This window comes from Dendrobates tinctorius, unplaced genomic scaffold (genome assembly GCF_039654945.1).
Source record: "Dendrobates tinctorius isolate UK_male_01 unplaced genomic scaffold, ASM3965494v1 ptg000013l, whole genome shotgun sequence".
NCBI lineage: Eukaryota > Metazoa > Chordata > Amphibia > Anura > Dendrobatidae > Dendrobates > Dendrobates tinctorius.
In genome coordinates this window covers 1,735,759-1,757,726 of record NW_027361681.1, presented here as the reverse complement: position 1 = coordinate 1,757,726, position 21,968 = coordinate 1,735,759, and the positions used below count along the sequence as shown (strand labels likewise).

Below are 21,968 nucleotides of genomic sequence, written 5' to 3'. Positions count from 1 at the left end.
AGTTTACTGTGTAAATGTAATTTTATTAATGAAACCATGATGGAGATGATGAGGCTTATTGTTTCCTTAGATTTTTTTTTTATTTGCATATTTCTGTACCATTTCTCCCCACATATAAAGAAGGGTTAATAAATATATTGCACCCGTCACAACGGTTGTACGTGGCATCTCATTATCCGGAGAAGCATCAGCATCATTATTTCGGAGGCCTGCAGAGGTGTTACTATGGGAGCGTCTGCTTACTATTCACTACTATCGCCATGAGAACCACCTCCGGGCCATTATGAACCTGGCAGCCAATCGGCATCCCTTCTAGTATCTATGAACCCCCTGCTGACCAATCACAGCCCAGTGATTTTCTTTGGCCCAAATCACGTGCAAACCCCAAATTCTGCTCATATAAGACCCCCTAATTCTGCCTCTGTGGCTGCAGATACTGAAGCAGAGCCTGGACCTGTAACAATGAGACTGGCAGCGATGAGACGCTCTGTGCCTGGCACCATAAGTCATTCTCTGGGTATTTTTGGAACAATTTTTAAAAATGTACTCTGGGAACTCACGGAGTGGGCCGGGAGTCATCCCAAAATAGCAAAATGCTGAATGCACTTATGTCATAGTCTGGAAGGAAGGGAAACCAAATCTGGGACTGTACAGAAGCCCCTTGTCTCTACAGACGGGGGAGGGGGCCAGGGATGTATTGTGGACTCTTACACTCCACCTGCGTCATTCACACTCTTGTGTCACACGCTGGGAGGTGTAGTTCCACAGACTGCTGTACATTGCTGTCCTCACCACTCAATTCAGATTTTTATGGACAGCTGCGTGCAACCTCAGTATCCCACTCCCCCACTTTATGTTTAGGCTATGTGCACACGTATGCAGAAAATTCCTGACAGAAAACCGGACTCCTTCCCAGAAAACTTGCGTTTTTTCCACACGTTTTCTGCGCAAAAAAAGTGGGTTTTTTATGCGTTTTTTTTCCGTGCATCCCAAGCCTCATAGAAAATAGCTAGAAATGCGGATTTTTCCACGAAATTAATGAGCATGCTGCGTTTTTTTACCGCGATGCGTTTTTTTTTACGGGAAAAAAACGCATCAATATGCACAAAAAGTACGGAATTCATTAAAATGAATGGGATGCTTCTTTTAAGCGTTTAAGCGTTTGTTTTGGTAAAAACGCGAAAAAAACGCTTACGTATGCACATACCCTTATAGGGCTGCAGGAAGCTGAGATATGAGGAGCTGTTTGCAGGGTCCTCACACTGCTGTCTGTGACATAAAGGAGTTCCCTACCATGTAATATCCCATATCTCAGCTTCTAGTTGTGTCCACAGTGATAGCCGTGGTCGTGCCACAAGACATCATGGCGCCACAACAATAAGTGCTGTGCATCGTCTGGTACCAGAGGTGAAGTGCTGACTTACATCATGGACAGCACCTGAGAAAAAACGGGCACAGATGCCACAGGGAACAGAGAAGAGCAAAAGACATCATTGCAACCAAACCTAATGCCAGGGCTGGTGTAAAGGAGTATGAGCATTAGGCCAGGATCACACATGCGAGAAACTCGGACAAGTCTCGCATCTTAATACCCGGCAATCCCGGGGCTTGCATTTTGGAGCGGAGCTTGCGGCTGCATAGAAATACATGGAGTCGCACGCTCCGCTCCCGAGTGCCGGAGGCAGTACCAGGTATTGACGTGCGAGACTCGTCCGAGTTTCTCGCATGTGATCCCGGCCTTAGGACGGGACCCAGCGCCAGGGCCGGCGTCAGCACCCAGCGCACCCGGGCAAGTACCAGGGCCCTGGCGAGACGGGGGGCCCACTCACGCTGTCTGGGATACCATATATAGCTCCCAACCGTCGCAGCTAGTGATGTGTCGTTCGCGAATGATCCAACACAAAGAGCCTGCTCCCTGCTGTTCAGCAGGCGTAACGCCGCCCACTCAGCAATTTAATTGATTCCTAGAAAGTGGGCGGGGGTTATGCGGTAGGTGGGCGGGGTTTCCGACGCCTGAACACCTATGCAATAGGGATCCATTTAGGATCCAAAAAGAACCGGCTCTTTTTGGTGAGCGGAGCCGTGAGAGCTGGATCACCAAAAGGAGCCCATCACTAGTCGCCGCCATGCCCCCATGCACCAACTCCATCCTCGCCCTCCCCGAGGGACCCACGCAGCCCCTCACAGCCAGCAATGTCATCGCTACGGTTCTCTTGTGTGCGGCACGGGACCTGTGATGAGGTCACGGGAGGGGAGGCCTCTGTGTCTGCTGTGCTGGTCATCATCATGGTGCTGGATGAGGTAAAGTTTATTTGTAGGTTCAGGAGGGGTTTACAGGGTGGATGTGTGGTGCCCCTGAGGGTTCAGTCGCCACAGAGGTACTGCACCTCCTCCTGAGGTGTGGTATGTGGCGCTCCTGAGGCTCAGTCGCCACAGAGGTACTGCACCTTCTCCTAAGGTGTAGTGCCCCACCACCTAGGTAAGTTGGGAGCTCCTTTCCACACTCCAACACTCGCATCCCACACAACAGGGTAGTTCAGCATAATCACAGTGAGGGTCCTCTCTCCTCCTAGACATTAGGAGTGCCCTGAAGGTTCCCTGCTTGGAACACTGGATGTGGTGGGAGGTGGGTGGAGATGAGACATAAAAAAGGTTGGGAAGGTTTAGAATTACAGGTCAGTCTGACGGGAGGTCAGGCGGGAGTCTGGACAGTCAGTCAGGAGAGTCTGAGGATGGGTCCGAGAAGAAGGAGTGCTGCAGCTGCCTCAGTGATCTGAGACAGCTGGCACAGGAGAGGAACAGAAGGAGAAAGACGCAGAGCTGCAACCTAAGCTTCCCTAGGAAAGAGGAGTAGAGAGAACAGAGCAAGGCCGGGGCCCGGTCCCCGAGGTTGTATGGACACTTATGGTTCTGCAGCAGACACCGGTGGAGTAGTTGGCTGTAAATGCACTACTCCCATCTAAGACTTGGGGCACAACAGCAACTGAATAGAGAGCCAGGACTCCGGAGAAGGGAGTCTCTGAGAGAGGCTACAGCTGTCTGCCATAAAAGTGGAGTTGTTAGGAACATCTGACAGGAGGAACTCCAGAGTACTACAGTACTGGAGCTCTTCACACCTTAAGGTGCAATAGAGGAGTCATTCAGGAAAGGTACATGTTGGCGGAGTGTTGGAGAGGAGAATCCTGACTTGCCCGGGAGGTTGATTGAGTCTCTGCCCCGGGGCACGGCTTTGAGGCAGGCACCAGTGTGTACCACGGACTGTGAGTAAAGCTTTGGAACTGCAAGCCATGGTGTCTTCCATTCATTTGTGCATTAACACCGTCAGCACCGTTACATCTGGGTGCCAGCATTCCTCACACCGCCTGCGCCTATTCTCATCTATTGCCATTACACTGCCCTGGGGTTACAGCTTCACCTGTGGGGAGCTACACCATCTATGCTGCAACACACCATCAGACCCAGAGGATCTGCACGCAGCGTTGGCTTAACATCTTGCTTGCCAAACACCACAGGTGGCGTCACGAACTATTCCATTCCATTAACTTCATATACATTCCACCATTACTTGGGCGCCCAGGGCCACGGACTGGGTCACCGCTGCTGTGACATCCCGCTGACACCAGCCCGGTACCGAGTACCCCAAAGCCCTGGGAGGGCGCCCCAATTTGGCGTCACGAACAGGATGACGAGACCCGATACCATCGGGTTCTGTGCGCCTGAAATTTGTGAGACTTTATACTTTTGAAAATGTGCAGAAGACCTGATTTAATAGACTGTAAAATGGACATTAGAAATGGCCCCTGGCGCGGAGAAGGGCGTGAAGAGATGGGAGGTCCTAGGAAAAGACCGCGAAGAGTATTGGGCCTTCCCTGCCTGAATTACTATGTGACAGCGACATTCGTATACTGGCTTGGTATGGAGGCGCTGGAAGAAGACGCCGCTCCCGGAAGGAGGGGCAGAAGAAGCCAGTGGCGGGAAAGGGGCCGAGGCAGGAAGAACGCCAGAACGCCATGATGGCAGGAGCGCGGAGGCCAGAAGAAAATGACGGTGGGAAGCCACCCTCCCCCAGGCAGCGCTCGAGGAGCGTACCACCGCTCTGACACCCTTTACAGCGCCCGCCGCTGCCGCCAGGCCAGTGCTGTCATTGGATGCGGCCTGCCAGGAGAAGATACATGAGAGTCCCGGAGATCGTGGGACGGGAGCGGAGTCCCAGCCCGAAGCCGGCGCGGCTGCGCTGGCTCCTGCCGGCCTGTCCTGGTCCAGAACTGGAACGGATGCAGCTACCGGCCGTACGACAGACGACCCTGGGGGTTGCGGCTGCCGTCATTCGCCATCCAGTGCCCCCGCAGGAGCCAGAACAGCATCGGGAGATAGCAGGTATGATGACTGCGCCTACCATGATTCTAGTATTAGAAGCCGCATCCGCAGATAGAAACGGTCCAGTGATCGCGCCGACATCAGTGGGTGGCCACCAAATTGCCTTATACCCTCAGCAGCCGGCCGTAGTATCATTTGCTGTGATACCCCCTGCAGTCGCGGAACAACACCTATCGGTACCCACTGCCGCTCTGGCCGAATCACGAACAGCAGAAATACCAGCTGCAATCCCTGCAGATCCCCAAGTAACAGACCCATCAACTACCACAGTATCCGCACATGCAGCTGTCAATCTTATCCCCGAAGGAGCAGAATACATGCGGTTAGCGAGAAACCAGAATCAGGATAAGGACAGTTCCAGTTCGGCTTCCAGAACCCCAGGAGGGAACCAGCATTAAGAAATTTACAAATCTCGTTACCCAGGAGGGTTTGTTTGCATCTGTTGTGCCCTTTTGTTCATCATGTTTTTCTGGTAGCACCTTTGTTGCCTAATTTTTGCAGTGGCGGCGTTCTTCAATTTTGAACTACAGTGATCATGAACTTGGGAGTGTATCACAAACTCTCTTGTAAATAGTTTGCACCTCTTTAGGTGCTCTTTCTTGGTTTTACATAAAAGACACTTTGCGAAGATGCTGTTTTGCATGGACACATTTCCAAGATGATGTCTACCTCAAAGGACACTGCGAGAAATCCCGGCTGGGAGCGGTGTCCAGCACTTACAAGAATAATTGTTGAATGTTTTACTGTGAAGTATTTGATAATGTGTTTTATAAGAGTATTAGTAACTGAGAAATGGCTTTTAGATAGAGAATTGAGAATATTTTGATATAGAATACAGAATAAAGAATTGAAAGTAGACAGGTGACGGACTAGGTACTTGCGGTTAGCGTCTTGCGTCTAGAAGAGAGTAAAATGATAAAGAAATGTGTACTAGGGAAGGAAAGCTGAATAGTACTGAAGTGATAGTGAGTCACAGATAATGGCACTTAGAATGACAAATTGCACTTTTTGATTTGAAATTTAGATAGTTAAATAAGAATTGTTTGTAACGTTCAAGAATAAGTACCTCCTATACTAGGAAGTTTAGTATAAAAATTGTCTATGCAGCATTATAAAAAATTTTGTATGTTCCTGTACTGTCAACTTTGTTGTCTTGCAGCCCGCGGATGTGCTGTGTTTAACGGGGGGGTATGTGGCACCCCTGAGGCTCAGTCGCCACCGAGGTATTGCACCTTCTCCTAAGGTGTAGTGCCCCACCACCTAGGTAAGTTGGGAGCTCCTTTCCACACTCCAACACTCGCATCCCACACAACAGGGTAGTTCAGCATAATCACAGTGAGGGTCCTCTCTCCTCCTAGACATTAGGAGTGCCCTGGTGGTTCCCTGCTTGGAACACTGGATGTGCTGGGAGGTGGGTGGAGTTGAGACATATAAAAGGTTGGGAAGGTTTAGAATTACAGGTCAGTCTGACAGGAGGTCAGGCGGGAGTCTGGACAGTCAGTCAGGAGAGTCTGAGGACGGGTCCGAGAAGAAGGAGTGCTGCAGCTGACTCAGTGATCTGAGCCAGCTGGCACGGGAGAGGAACAGAAGGAGAAAAATGCAGAACTGCAACCTAAGCTTCCCTAGGACAGAGGAGTAGAGAGAACAGAGAGGAGTTGTGGGTCGGAAGAGGAACCCTGCCTATAGGTTCTCAGGGCAAGGCCGGGGCCCGGTCCCCGAGGTTGTATGGACACTTATGGTTCTGCAGCAGACACCGGTGAAGTAGTTGGCTGTAAATGCACTACTCCCATCTAAGACTTGGGGCACAACAGCAACTGAATAGAGAGCCAGGACTCCGGAGAAGGGAGTCTGTTGTGAGCTCATTTTCGGGTTTGCCTCTGGCTTCTGGTGAGGGTTATGGAACTGGCTGTGCTGACAGAGGAGTAGTGAGTTCTCTATCTGGACTCCCTCTGTTGGTGAAGGGAGGTAATGAAGCTGATCTAAATGGCAGAGACCGGCCACCTGAGGAAGAGGACTGCGATTGGACATCAGGAGTTTCTGATTGGATTTAAGGCAGCCGACTCCCTAGTTTCTTGCTGGTGATTTTTCCTGACTGTGGCTTCTGGTTTCCAGTTTGGTTCCTGCCATCCTAAAGCTAAGTTTTCTCTGCTATTGTTCATATGAGTTTTTATCTGGTTTACTTAGTTTTTGTGTTCAGCCAGCCCTGGCTGGGACTGGGCTGAATCCCCATTTTGTCTCTGATCAGTTGATCTCTTTTGCTCTGTCTTCAGAATATACCTGATAGCTGATATAGTGATTTGAAGTCTAGCATCTTCAGGGCCTTTTTCTATCAGACGTGTTGGACATTTTTTTGGGCAGGGTTTTTTGCGTGATTGCAGACAGCAGCTTTTCTTTCCTGTCCTTTCTAGTTAGTGAGGGACCCATCTTTTGCTCAGCCTATCTTTCTATCTGTGTCTGTGTTTTCATCTTGTTTCACCGACAATACATGTTGGGGGCTGTCTATTGCTTTGGGGTCTGCTCTGGGGCAGTTTAGATTTTTTCCTTTCTTTCTTTAGGCTTATTTAGTTCTCCGGCCGTGACAAGGCGTCTAGGACCACCGTAGGCACGCTCCACGGCTACTGCTAGTTGTTGTGGATAGGATCAGGGGTCTGCAATCCACTAGTTACCAACCTCTCCAGTTTTCTGGGCTTAGCTTGCTTTTTGTTTTTCCCTCCTCGGTGACTCATTCATAACAGGAGTCTCCGAGACAGGCTACAGCTGTCTGCCATACAAGTGGAGTTGTTAGGAAAATCTGACAGGAGGAACTCCAGAGTACTACGGTACTGGAGCTCTTCACACCTTAAGGCGCAATAGAGGAGTCGTTCAGGAAAGGTACATGTTGGCGGAGTGTTGAAGAGGAGAATCCTGACTTGCCCGGGAGGTTGATTGAGTCTCTGCCCCGGAGGACACGGCTCGGAGGCATGCACCAGTGTGTACCACGGACTGTGAGTAAAGCTTTGGAACTGCAAGCCCTGGTGTCTTCCATTCATTTGTGCACTAACACCGTCAGCACCGTTACATCTGGGTGCCAGCATTCCTCACACCGCCTGCGCCTATTCTCATCTATTGCCATTACACTGCCCTGGGGTTACAGCTTCACCTGTGGGGAGCTACACCATCTATGCTGCAACACACCATCAGCCCCAGAGGATCTGCACGCAGCACTGGCTTAACATCTTGCTTGCCAAACACCGCAGGTGGCGTCACGAACTATTCCATTCCATTAACTACATATACATTCCACCATTACTTGGGCGCCCAGGGCCACGGACCGGGTCACCGCTGCTGTGACACATCCCACTGACACCGGCCCGGTACCGAGTACCCCACAGCCCTGGGAGGGCGCCCCATGGTACCCCACCATTCAGGTAAGGTGGAGAAACCTGACCACACTCCAACACCTACATCCCACAGAACATAGTAGTGTAGCAAAGCACCCTTTGGTGGCTCTCTGCTTGGAACACGAAGAGTGCTGGGAGAAAGGTGGAGCTTAGTCTGCACCAAAAGATTGGGAAGAGTTTAGGATTTAGTCAGTCTGACAGGGTCAGAAGGAGAGAGAAGATCCCCGGAGTGGGATGGACGAAGGAAGTGCTGCAGCGGACCTCAGTGACCTTGGTCTGCTGGCACAGGAAAGAGACATTGATGGAAAGCCTGACTCTTTATAAGAAAGATAGTTTTGAACGGAACATAAGGAGAAGAGGAGGACTGAGGATTAGGGTTAGAGCAGAACCCTTCCCAAGTTCACAGCGCAAGGCCAGGGTCAGGTTCCCGAGGTTGTATGGATACTAATGGTCCTGCAGCAGACACCAGAGGAATAGAAGTTGTCACCACTTTATTCCCACACAAGACTTGGGGGCACAACAGCAACGTGAGTGAGCCGGGACTTAGCAGCAAGGAGTCCCCGAAGCAGGCTACAGCTGTCTGCCGTACAAGTAGAGTTCATAGGAACATCTGACAGGAGGAACTCCAGTGTAACTCAGTACTGTGAGTACTTCACTATAGGCGCAAAAAGGGAGACGTTCAGAAAAGGCACATGTTGGCGGAGTGTTGGAAGGGAGTACTTCATCTTGCCTGGAGGTTGGCTGAGCTCCTGACCCGGAGGACACGGCACGGATGCAGGCACCTGTATGCACAACAGACTGTGAGTAAAGCTTTGGAACTACATGCCCTGGTGTCATCCGCTTATTCCTGCGCCAACACACTCCGCACCTGCTACATCTCTGTGCCTGGCACTGCACCACTTACGTCTCCTTTCTATCTCTTCACCTACACTGCCCTGGGACTACTGCCCTACCTGTGGAGGGCCACAACATCATTGCTGCACCACACCATCTGTCCCAGAGGATCTGTCGCAGCGTCGGCTTTACACCTCTCTTGCCGAACACCACAGGTGGCGTCACGAATCATTCCTATACCAAATTTCAACCATTGTCCACACGTGCAATGAACATTTCCGCTGTCTATATTGGGCACCCAGGGCCACGGACCGGGTCACAGCAGCTGTGACAAAACCCCCTCTTGAAGATCCGCAGGCCCGGTACCGAGTACCCCACCAGCCCTGGGAGGGAGATCCAGATGTAGCAGAGCTGCGTGTGTGCAAGGTGTACGGAGTGGAGCCGTGTGTGTACGAGGTGTACCGAGCGTAGCCGTGTGTGTTCGTAGCGGCGGAGTCATGTGTGTACGAGGTGTACGGAGCGGAGCCGTGTGTGTACGAGGTGTACGCAGCGGCGGAGTCATGTGTGTACGAGGTGTACGGAGCGGAGCCGTGTGTGAACGGGGTGTACGGAGCGGAGCCATGTGTGAACGGGGTGTACGGAGCGGAGCCGTGTGTGAACGGGGTGTACGGAGCGGAGCCGTGTGTGAACGGGGTGTACGGAGCGGAGCCGTGTGTGAACGGGGTGTACGGAGCGGAGCCGTGTGTGAACGGGGTGTACGGAGCGGAGCCGTGTGTGTACGAGGTGTACGGAGCGGAGCCGTGTGTGTACGAGGAGTGGAGCCCGGAGTCGTGTGTGTACAAGGTGTACGGGGCGGAGCCATGTGTGCACGAAGTGTATGGAGTGGAGCCATGTGTGTACGGAGCGGAGCCGTGTGTTTACGAGGTGTACGGAGCGGAGCCGTGTGTGAACGGGGTGTACGGAGCGGAGCCGTGTGTGAACGGGGTGTACGGAGCGGAGCCGTGTGTGAACGGGGTGTACGGAGCGGAGCCGTGTGTGAACGGGGTGTACGGAGCGGAGCCGTGTGTGAACGGGGTGTACGGAGCGGAGCCGTGTGTGAACGGGGTGTACGGAGCGGAGCCGTGTGTGAACGGTGTGTACGGAGCGGAGCCGTGTGTGAACGGGGTGTACAGAGCGGAGCCCGGAGCAGTGTGTGTACAAGGTGTACGGAGCTGAGCCGTGTGTGTACGAAGTGTATGTAGCGGAGCCGTGTGTGTACGGAGCGGAGACGTGTGTGAAGGGGGTGTACGGAGTGGAGCCATGTGTGTACGAGGTGTGCGGAGCGAAGCCCGAAGCCGTGTGTGTACAAGGTGTACGGAGCAGAGCTGTGTATGTACAAGGCGTATGTAGAGAAGCCATGTGTGTACGAGGTGTACTGGAGTGTAGCCGTGTGTGTACGGAGTGGAGCCGTGTGTGAACGGGGTGTACAGAGCGGAGCCGTGTGTGAACGGGGTGTACGGAGCGGAGCCATGTGTGAACGGGGTGTACGGAGCGGAGCCATGTGTGAACGGAGCGGAGCCGTGTGTGAACGGGGTGTACGGAGCGGAGCCGTGTGTGAACGGGCTGTACGGAGCGGAGCAGTGTGTGAACGGGCTGTACGGAGCGGAGCAGTGTGTGAACGGGCTGTACGGAGCGGAGCAGTGTGTGAACGGGCTGTACGGAGCGGAGCCGTGTGTGAACGGGCTGTACGGAGCGGAGCCGTGTGTGAACGGGCTGTACGGAGCGGAGCCGTGTGTGAACGGGCTGTACGGAGCGGAGCCGTGTGTGAACGGGCTGTACGGAGCGGAGCCGTGTGTGAACGGGCTGTACGGAGCGGAGCCGTGTGTGAACGGGCTGTACGGAGCGGAGCCGTGTGTGAACGGGCTGTACGGAGCGGAGACGTGTGTGTACAAGGTGTACGGAGCGGAGCCGTGTGTGTACGAGTTGTGCAGAGTGGAGCCTGGAGTCGTGTGTGTACAAGGTGTACGGAGCCATGTGTGTACGAAGTGTATGGAGTGGAGCCGTGTGTGAACGGGCTGTACGGAGCAGAGACGTGTGTGAACGGAATGTACGGAGCACAGCCGTGTGTGAACGGGCTGTACGGAGCAGAGCCGTGTGTGAACGGGCTGTACGGAGCAGAGCCCAGTGTGACCGGGCTGTACGGAGCGGAGCCGTGTGCGAACGGGCTGTACGGAGCGGAGCCGTGTGCGAACGGGCTGTACGGAGCGGAGCCGTGTGCGAACGGGCTGTACGGAGCAGAGCCGTGTGTGTAGGAGGTGTGCAGAGCCTCGGAGCCCGGAGCCGTGTGTGTACAAGGTGTACGGAGCGGAGCTGTGTGTGTATGAAGTGTACGGAATGGAGCCGTGTGTGTACAAGGTGTACAGAGCGGAGCCGTGTGTGAACGGGCTGTACGAAGCGGAGCCGTGTGTGTAGGAGGTGTGCAGAGCCTCAGAGCCCGGAGCCGTGTGTGTACAAGGTGTACGGAGCGGAGCTGTGTGTGTATGAAGTGTACAGAGCGGAGGCGTGTGTGAACGGGGTGTACGGAGCGGAGGCATGTGTGAACGGGGTGTACGGAGCGGAGGCGTGTGTGAACGGGGTGTTCGGAGAGGAGGCGTCTGTGAACGGGGTGTACGGAGCGGAGCCGTGTGTGTACGAGGTTTACAGAGCGGAGCCCGGAGTTGTGTGTGTACAAGGTTTATGGAGCAGAGCCGTGTGTGTACAAGGTTTACGGAGCGGAGCCGTGTGTGTACGAAGTGTATGGAGCGGAGCCGTGTGTGTACGAGGTGTACGGAATGGAGCAGTGTCTGTACGAGGTGTACAGAGCCGTGTGTGAACGGGGTGTACGGAGCGGAGCCGTGTGTGTACGAGGTGTGTGGAGCCCAAAGCCGTGTGTGTACAAGGTGTATGGAGCAGAGCCATGTATGTGCAAGGCATATGTAGCGAAGCCGTTTGTGTACGCGGTGTACTGGAGTGTAGCCGTGTTTGTACGAGGTGTACAGAGCGGAGCCGTGTGTGAACGGGGTGTACGAAGCGGAGCCGTGTGTGAACGGGGGTGTACGGAGCGGAGTCGTGTGTGTATGAAGCGTATGGAGCGGAGCTGTGTGTGTATGAAGCGTATGGAGCGGAGCTGTGTGTGTATGAAGCGTATGGAGCGGAGCTGTGTGTGTATGAGGTGTATGGAGCGGAGCTGTGTGTGTACGAGGTGTACGGAATGGAGCCGTGTCTGTACGAGGTGTACGGAGCAGAGCAGTGTGTGAACGGGGTGTACAGAGCGGAGACGTGTGTGAACGGGGTGTACAGAGCGGAGACGTGTGTGAATGGGGTGTACAGAGCGGAGACGTGCGTGAACTACAAGGTGTACAGAGCGGAGCCGTGTGTGTACGAGGTGTGCAGAGCGGAGCCCGGAGCCATGTGTGTACAAGGTGTACGGAGCGGAGCAGTGTGTTTACGAAGTGTATGGAGCGGAGCTGTGTGTGTACGAGGTGTACGGAATGGAGCCGTGTCTGTACGAGGTGTACGGAGCAGAGCCGTGTGTGAACGGGGTGTACAGAGCGGAGACGTGTGTGAACGGGGTGTACAGAGCGGAGACGTGTGTGAATGGGGTGTACAGAGCGGAGACGTGTGTGAACTACAAGGTGTACAGAGCGGAGCCGTGTGTGTACGAGGTGTGCAGAGCGGAGCCCGGAGCCATGTGTGTACAAGGTGTACGGAGCGGAGCAGTGTGTTTACGAAGTGTATGGAGCGGAGCCGTGTGTGTACGAGGTGTACGGAATGGAGCAGTGTCTGTACGAGGTGTACAGAGCCGTGTGTGAACGGGGTGTACGGAGGGGAGCCGTGTGTGAACGGGGTGTACGGAGCGGAGCCGTGTGTGAACGGGGTGTACAGAGCGGAGCCGTGTGTGAACGGGGTGTACGGAGCGGAGCCGTGTGTGAACGGGGTGTACGGAGCGGAGCCGTGTGTGAATGGGGTGTACGGAGCGGAGCCGTGTGTGAACGGGGTGTACGGAGCGGAGCCGTGTGTGAACGGGGTGTACGGAGCGGAGCCGTGTGTGAACGGGGTGTACGGAGCGGAGCCGTGTGTGAACGGGGTGTACGGAGCGGAGCCGTGTGTGAACGGGGTGTACGGAGCGGAGCCGTGTGTGAACGGGGTGAACGGAGCGGAGCCATGTGTGTACGAGGTGTGCAGAGCGGAGCCGTGTGTATACGAGGTGTGCAGAGCGGAGCCCGGAGCCGTGTTTGTACAAGGTGTACAGAGCGGAGCCGTGTGTGTACGAAGTGTATGGAGCACAGCCGTGTGTACGAGGTGTACGAATGGAGCCGTGTCTGCACGAGGTGTACGGAGCAGAGCCGTGTGTGAACGGGGTGTACGGAGCGGAGCCATGTGTGAACGAGGTGTGCGAAGCGGAGCCCGAAGCCGTGTGTGTACAACGTGTACGGAGCAGAGCCGTGTGTGTACAAGGTGTATGTAGCGAAGCCGTGTGTGTACGAGGTGTACTGGAGTGTACAATCAATCGCCGAATTGATTGGGACAATGTCCTCAAAAATAGGAGCACAGAAAATAAATGGGAAATATTTAAATCAGTTTTACACACCCACAGCGAGCTAGCCATACCATACAGAAATAAAAGGACTAGGAACAGGAGAACACCAATGTGGCTAAATAAGGATGTAAAAAGGGCAATAAATAACAAGAACAAGGCATTTAAGAAGCTAAAACAAGGAGGCAATGAAGAAGCATTAAAAAGTTATAGAGAAAAAAATAAAATGTGTAAAAAACAAATACATTTAGCAAAAGTGGAAACTGAGAAACTCATTGCTAAGGAAAGTAAAACAAACCCCAAACTATTCTTTAATTATATAAACAGTAAAATGATTTGATCGCGATTTTGCCGCGATTTTCGCGTGCGATATTTCAAGCACTTTCCAAGCGATTTGAAGCATCGCTTGGAAAGTGATTGACAGGTTGGTCACACTCGTCAAACATAGTGTTTGACAAGTGTGACCAGGTTTTTACTATTGAGGCCGCCTATGCGGCATCAATAGTAAAAGATAGGATGTTAAAATAAAAAAAATAAAAAATTCGGGGTATATTTACCTTCCGGCGTCCCGCGCTGCATCCCGGGCCTCAGCGTTCCCAGTAATGCCTTTCGAGACCTGTGATGACGTAGTCTCGCGTTGCTATAGCGATCTCGCGAGACCGCTAGAGTCACGCGAGACTACGTCATTACAGGGCCTTGCCGCAAGGCATTACTGGGAACGCTTAGGCCGGGAATGCAGCGCGGGACACCGGAAGGTAAATATACCCCGATTTTTTATTTTTTATTCTTTTTTTTACAGGGGGATGGTACCCAGGGCCTGGAGGACAGTCTCCTCTCCTCCACACCGTGGGTACCAACCGCACGAGACGCTTAACTTCCCGCATGGTGGGCATAGCCACATGCGGGAAGTAAGTGATTCTCATGCATTCCTATGGGTGCGGAATCGCGGCAATTCTTTGCGATTCCACACAAAAGAATGAGCATGCTGCGATTTTTTCCGCGATGCGATTCCGCCGCGGAAAAAAGCGCAGCATTAGCACAGGCATGTGCGGAATGCCATAGGAATGCATGGGGGGTGTTCTGTAAACGATTTTTAAACGTTTTCGCAGCGTTTTCGCGCTGAAAATCGCTGCAAAAACGCTTAAAAATCGCTACGTGGGCACACAGCCTTAAAGAACATTGAGGGTGAAATCATAGAGAGCGATGTGGGAAAAGCAAATGTTTTAAATACTTTTTTCTCAACAGTGTTCACACAGGAAAAGGATTTGCCAGGGGAAATGCAGAGTGATAATGTAAACTCCCCATTAAGTATTACCTGCCTAACCCAGGAAGGTGTGTACGGGGTGTACGGAGTGAAGCTGCGTGTGTACAAGGTGTACGGAGTGGATCAGTGTGTGTACGAGGCATACAAAGCGAAAGCGAAGCCGTGTGTGTATGAGGTGTATGGTGGGGAGCATTCATACCTCCCAATCGTCCCGGATCCAGCGAGACAGTCCCGATTTTGAGAGAGAGACTGCCCCAGACGGGAGCTTACTTTTCCCGCAGACACAGGAGTACACGGTGGAGCCCCAAGGAGCACTTTAAAACTCGTACGTGATGCTCTACCGGAAGTGACGTGCTGGAAGCTGACCAGAAATTAGGTAATTTCGGGAGGAGATTGTGACGGAACCATGGAGGCACTTCAGGGAATGCTTCAGATCCATCACCGTGTCCTCCTCTGACAGCGGGATCACCTTGGAATCGAGGATGCCGGCCATGTGAGCGGATCATTATATGTCCTGCACCAGGAGGCTCAGGTGGGCACTACAATGGGAGCCGGGCTGTTAAGGTATCTTTATAGAATATCTCTCTCTCTGTTTCTTTCTCTCTCTCTGTTCACTTTCTTTCCCCTCTTTCTCTCTCTGTTCTCTCTCTCTTTGTTCTTTCTTTCCGCTCTTTCTTTCTCTGTTCATTCTTTCCCATCTTTCTTTCCCCTCTTTTTTTCTCTCTTTCCCCTCTTTCTTTCTCATTCTGTTCTTTCCCCTCTTTCTTTTTCTCTCTACCTCTGTTTTCTTTCCCCTCCTTTTTCTCTCTCACTGTTCTGTCCACTCTTTCTTTCTCTGTTCTTTCTTTCCCCTCTTTCTTTCTGTCTCCCTCTGTTCTTTTTCCCCCTCTTTCTTTCTCTCTCTGTTCTTTTTTTTCTGTCCACTCTCTTTCTGTGTTCTTTTTCTTTCTTTTTTCCTTTCTCTCTGTTCTTTCTCCCCCATCTTTCTTTCTCTCTCTGTTCTTTCTCTCTGTTCTTTCCCCTCCTTTTTCTCTCTACCTCTCTGTTCTTTCTTTCCCCTCCATTTTCTCTCTCTCCCTGTTCTTTTTTTTTGTCCACTCTCTTTCTCTCTGTTCTTTCCCCTCTTTTTCTCTCTCACTCTGTTCTTTTTTCCCCGCTTTCTTTCTCTCTGTAATCATTCTCTCTGTTCTCTCTTTAGGTTCTCTCTCTGTTCTTTCTTTCATACGTACACTACTAATCAATAACCTCCTTCACATGAACGTGTTTTGCCACAGAGCGAGTGTCCGTGTGAATCACATGCATGTCCGTGTGATCCACACGGAGACAAGTCCGTTTTTGGCCAGCACCACGGTGTCATCCTGGTATGTGTTAAAGGGGGGGCCCACTGAGACTCTTTCGCCCGGGGCCCTCAAAAACCTGGAGTCTGCCCTGCCCAGCGCTATAAGTGGAAGGTGCTATGACAATTTGCACAGTGATGTCATTACATTGTGACCACAAAGTTAAAAGAAAAAAAAAAGTTTGTATACTGTGTTAGCCAGTTGGAAAAAGATTAATTGTTCTCAGTGGGAGAAGGAAAATAATATTCTTCATCAATTATTTTATTAACCATTAAAAGGTATCATAACTACAAGATTATTTTGTTTCTCCCACTAAGAACAATCCACTGTGACATCACACATGCCAGCAAGGTGCTCACCAGGTAAGGATCAGTGCCCTGTGTCCTACAGTGGGTGCGGAGAGTATTCAGACCCCTTTACATTTTTTACTCTTTGTTTTATTGCAGCCATTTGGTAAATTTAAAAAAAAAAAGTTGATTTTTCACTCCTTAATGTACACTCTGCACCCCATCTTGACTGAAAAAAACAAATGTAGAAATTTTTGCAAATTTATTAAAAAAGAAAAACTGAAATATCACATGGTTATAAGTATTCAGACCATTTGCTCAGTATTGAGTAGAAGCACCCTTATAATAATAATCTTTGTATATATAGCGCCAACATATTCCGCGGCGCTTTACAATTTAACACTTTCAAACACAACAGTCATAAATAACGTTAACAATAATACAATAATTAAAGCAAAATTAAACGACCCTGCTCGTGAGAGCTTACAATCTACAATGAGGTGGGGAGATACAAAGTACAGGTGTGCATTTACAATGATGGTCCAGCCATCTTGAGGGAGTGGGGGATAGATAGACATAGATAGACATGACATACACACACACTTACACATAAAATGACTTTGATTAGGGAACGTGATTGGCCGCTCTGAACAAATGTGTTTTGAGGGAGCACCTAAAACTGTGCAAGTTGTGGCTGGTCCTAATTTCTCGGGGTAGAGCATTCCAGAAGATTGGCGCAACGCGGGAGAAGTCTTGGAGTCGGGAGTGGGAGGTACAGAATAGTGCAAAGGTTCTGAGCTAGTACACCCATGAGTCTTCTTGGGAATGATGCAACAAGTTTTTCACACCAGGCTTTGGGGATCCTCTGCCATTTATCCTTGCAGATCCTCTCCAGTTCAGTCAGGCTTGATGGGCCAGTCAAGAATGGTCACAGAGTTGTTCCGAAGCCACTCTTTTGTTATTTTAGCTATGTGCTTAGGGTCATTGTCTTGTTGGAATGTGAACCTTCAGCCAAGTCTGAGGTCCAGAGCACTCTGGAAGAGGCTTTCATCCAGGATATCTCTGTAATTTGCCGCATTCATGTTTCTTTCAATTGCAACCATTTGCCCTGTCCCTGCAGCTGAAAAACACTCCCATAGCATGATGCTGCCGCCACCATGTTTCACGGTTGGGATTGTATTGGGCAGATAATGAGCAATGCCTGGTTTTCTCCACACATACCGCTTACAATTATCATCAAAAAGTTCTATCTTCATCTCATCAGACTAGAGAATCTTATTTCTCAGTCTGGGGGTCCTTCATGTGTTTTTTAGCAAACTCTGTGCTGGCTTTCACATGTCTTGATCTGAGGAAAAGCTTCTGTTGGGCCACTCTGCCATAAAGGCCCGACTGGTGGAGGGCTGCAGTGATAGTTGACTTTGTGGAACTTTCTCCCATCTCCCTACTGAATCTGTGGAGCTCAGCCACGGTGATCTTGGGGTTCTTTACCTCTCTCACCAAGGCTCTTCTCCCGCTATTGTTCAGTTTGGCTGGAAGGCCAGGTCTAGGAAAACTTCTGGTGGTCCCAAACTTCTTCCACTTAAGGATTGTGGAGGACACTGTGCTCATAGGAGCTTTGAGTACTGCAGAAATTCTTTTGTAACCTTGGCCAGATGTGTGCCTTGCCACAATTCTGTCTCTGAGCTCTTTGGCCAGTTCCTTTGACCTCATGATTCTCATTTGGTCTGATATGCACTGTGAGCTGTGACGTCATATATAGACAGGTGCGTGCCTTTACAAATCAAGTTCTATCAGTTTAATTAAACACAGCTGGACTCCATTGAAGGAGCAGAACCATCTAAAGGAGGATCACAGGGAAATGAACAGTATGTGACTTAAATATGAGCGTCTAAGCAAAGGGTCTAAATACGTATGACCATGTGATATTTCATTTTCTTTTTTAATAAATTTGCAAACATGTCTACATTTCTGGTGTTTTTTCAGTCAAGATGGGGTGCGGAGTGTACATTAATGAGAAAAAAATGAACTTTTTTGAATTTACCAAATGGCTGCAATGAAACAAAGAGTGAAAAATTTAAAGGGGTCTGAATACTTTCCATACCCACTGTATCTGCCAGCAGGCACGTGGCGCAGGGGAACAGGAGCTCTATTGACTGGTGGCCTGGTGTGGAGTACACAGCCATCCTGTGTGGAGAGTGACCGTCTGCAAAGCAGGCTACGAACACTGCAGCTGTGTAGTGCCACGTACTGCTCCACGAGCTGCAGCAAGGTTTTAAATAGCTGGCAGTGCAGGTTGGCATTAACCGTTCTGTCCCTGAGTAAGGGCTGTATGCACGCTGCCTGTATAATATGGCCGAGAACATCATGTTCTGAGCTCAGGAAGTAGAATTAAGCTGCAAATGATTCTGTTGCCTGATGTCCTGTCCTGTGTCTTCCAAATACATCACAGTGCCACCCCTGCCCACAGGTTGTGCCTGGTATTGCAGACAGTGGTGATGCTGTTATTGGAAGAAAGTAGACATGTTTCTGTATGTGATTAGAAATGAGGGATGAATAAGGCAGAACAGATAGAAAATATTATTTTACCGAAGGTGGAGTAAGCTAGTGTACATAAATCCCTTTAAAAAAACTTGTTTATTATAGATTTTTAAAAACGGCACCTATACACCCCCAGTGCACAGTGAGGAGCTAAAAAATGAACATATCTTGCAAAGATTCTTATGTATATATGTGTATCCTAATTATATCAAAATTGATGAGCGATATAAGCCCATAAATACTGTATCTACAGGGTGGGCCATTTATATGGATACACCTAAATAAAATGGGAATGGTTGGTGATATCAACTTCCTGTTTGTGGCACATTAGTATAAGGGAGGGGGAAAACTTTTCAAGATGGGTGGTGATCATGGTGGCCATTTTGAAGTCAGCCCACCCAGGTGTATCCATATAAATTGTATATATACAAACACATGTATGAACTGACAGAATAACCGAAGTTTGAGTAACATTTCTTAACATACAGTAATGATTGCTGTGTCATATAGATTCACAATTTGTTATCCCAGCTTAGATCACAATTGCAACTATACAACCCATATGATGTCCACTAGGCTGTTCCTGCCTAGCAGTGGAGGTTGGCACCCTAATGATACGAGATTTGGCACCCCCGCTCCACGGCGGCATGCCCTAATGTTCCCTTGATACTAAGGTAAATCACATGCTAATTTAGACAAAGTAATCCTATTCTCAAGATAATACAAGCATACCACATATAGAAAATATGTTATTATTAAAACTTATCGCTTTTTTGTTCTGTCATGATATCAATCACTACATCTCATGCCTCAACGTGTTTCTCCATGTGTAGGCTAATCAGGAGGTCAAGTGCACAAGTTATGACAGATATTAAATGCAGGGTAATGGTATGCCCATTGTGATATACCTGGGCTAGGGAAATCAGTGCTTTAATTATAGTGCCAGATCCTCAAGTACAGGCTCATATTGAAGGCTCATGACTTCCAGCATGCCAAGTTGCATGAAAGTTTTTTTATCAGCCAGGTAGGGAGCACCGCTATATGGTGTGTATGCTCGGTTAGACTAGGGAGCACCGCTATATTGGTGTGTACGCTAAGTTATACTAGGGAGGACCGCTATATGATGTGTACACTCGGCTATACTAGGGAGGAGTGCTATATGATGTGTACGCTCGGCTATACTAGGAAGGACCGTCATATGATGTGTACGCTCGGCTATACTAGGGAACACGGCTATATGTGTACACTCGGCTATACTAGGGAGGACCGTTATATGATGTGTATGCTCAGTTATACTAGGGAGGACCGCCATATGATGTGTACAGTCGGCTGTACTAGGGAGGACCGCTATATGATTACGCTCGGCTATACTAGGGAGGACCGCCAAATGATGTGTACACTCGGTATAGTAGGGAGGACCGCTATATGGTGTGTACGCTCGGTATACTAGGAAGGACTGCAATATGATGTGTACGCTCGGCTATACTAGGGAAGACCGCTATGTGTGTACACTCGGCTGTACTAGGGAGGACCGTTATATGATGTGTATGCTCAGTTATACTAGGGAGGACCGCCATATGATGTGTACGCTCGGCTGTACTAGGGAGGACCGCTATATGATGAGTACGCTCGGCTATACTAGGGAGGACCGCCAAATGATGTGTACACTCGGTATACTAGGGAGGACCGCTATATGGTGTGTACGCTCGGTATACTAGAAAGGACCGCTATATGATGTGTACGCTCGGTTATACACTGGTGGTCTCTAATGACAGGATTTTATGACCACTGGAAAAATGTGAGGTGACTATCACCCCCAACATCTTTTGGGAATCCCTTTTGTATACAGTAGGGAGGTTTTCACTGCTTATTTATTCTACACAATGATCTGAAGATCAGGAAGCTGTCCCCCAGGGCTTCTTCTCCTGCCATTATAACAATACATAAAGGCTGCGGGGTGCAGACATATTTCCGCATTCCTCATTCCTCATATAAGGACCCCCACCCTTTTCCCTAGAAATCATAATTCTGTGGCTTTGGCTCCAAATGTCACCTATAGCGATCGCTCATCTGGTGACCTCTCTTCTGCCCATGTGACACTACTCACTGCAATTCTATCAATGAACCAGGAGGCTCAGAATGAGCAATACTTTAGGTCCTGCCTGGATAGGGGATTGGTGTAGACCATGGCACTCCAATAACCATCAGCCACTCTGCATCCGTTGATTTTTGGGCTCTTTGAAATATTTCACGGCCTAGTTAAATTCCTCTGTGTAAAATTAATGCTATAAGGATTCTGAGCCGTGTTTATCCATCTCATATTATTTTCTGAACTGTCACGTCTAATTTTTACCGTTCACTTCGGCATGGATCTAATTAGGCGTTCAGAGAGCAATTAGTCCGGACTGTGAGCCTGACAGGAGAAGGGGGCGCTGCGTCCAGTCTGTCAGTAGCAGGAATAATTGGAAGAGGTGGAACTCGATTCTCTCCACAGACGCCTGAATTTAATCATCAGCTGCTGATTGTGTGCACCGTCCTCCGCAACCGTCAGCAGGGGAACAACCAGAATGATCGCGAGGCGACGGGCTCGTCCAGTCTGAGGTTATTCCTGAGGGGGTGGAGTATGACCCAAAGACGAAATCCCTGTGCCTTGCTTCGCCCTTTCTGGACTTGCACATGGGAGAAGACCACACATTATCCAGTTTGAACGTTCCCTTGAAAATTATCTAATTCACGGTCTATGCGGAGAGCAAATTCATACAATGAAAAGTTTTGCAACTTTCCCATAAGCTCCAAGTGTCGACCTCTCCAGAAACTCTGCGTGCTGTCAGTGAATAGACGCAGCTGAGGAGCAGCTTTCACCTAACTATGTCTCGCAGCTGAGAGTTTCTAGCAAACCATTAGAACTGTACAGATACTTGTTTAGTAGGGAGTCGAACCTGATGTTTAGCTCACAGAGTATTAGACTGGATACAATGGAACCACACATATATCTATTAAATGGTAAAAACCCAGCGCTAGCAGTGCATGCAGCTTTCAGTGGTCTTACCTGTGTCCCCCCCACCCCACCAAACACATTTGACCTTACCTTGGACCCCCCAGTTTGACTGGATTCATCTGTTCTCCTTACAATGTAATGATAATAGTGCCGTATTCGGGAAGTGCAGTGCGTAACATCACTGGTTAGGTAAGAGTGTGGTTAGTGATGTAACATACAGCCACTCCACATGTACCAACAGTCAGGACCATGATGCTTTGCTGCAAAGGAGGAGGTGGGGGTAATAATTAGCCTGAATATCCCAAAATGATGTTGGTTCTCTTGTAGTTTGGAAAGCCTAAACTAAAAGGTAAAGCGCTGTGGAATTAATGGCGCTATATAAATGAGTAAAATAAATA

General features: G+C 50.0%; 1 protein-coding gene across 1 annotated transcript in view; it reads right to left on the bottom strand.

The window, feature by feature from the left end:
* The window catches only part of RNF208 (ring finger protein 208), a 50,975-nt gene extending 29,294 nt beyond the window's left edge, over window positions 1–21,681 (bottom strand). Inside the window, exon 1 of the mRNA XM_073558253.1 lies at window positions 21,661–21,681. The gene's annotated coding sequence lies outside the window, so the exon portion shown is untranslated. The remainder of the gene's footprint in view (window positions 1–21,660) is intronic.
* Window positions 21,682–21,968: the final 287 nt, after the last annotated feature.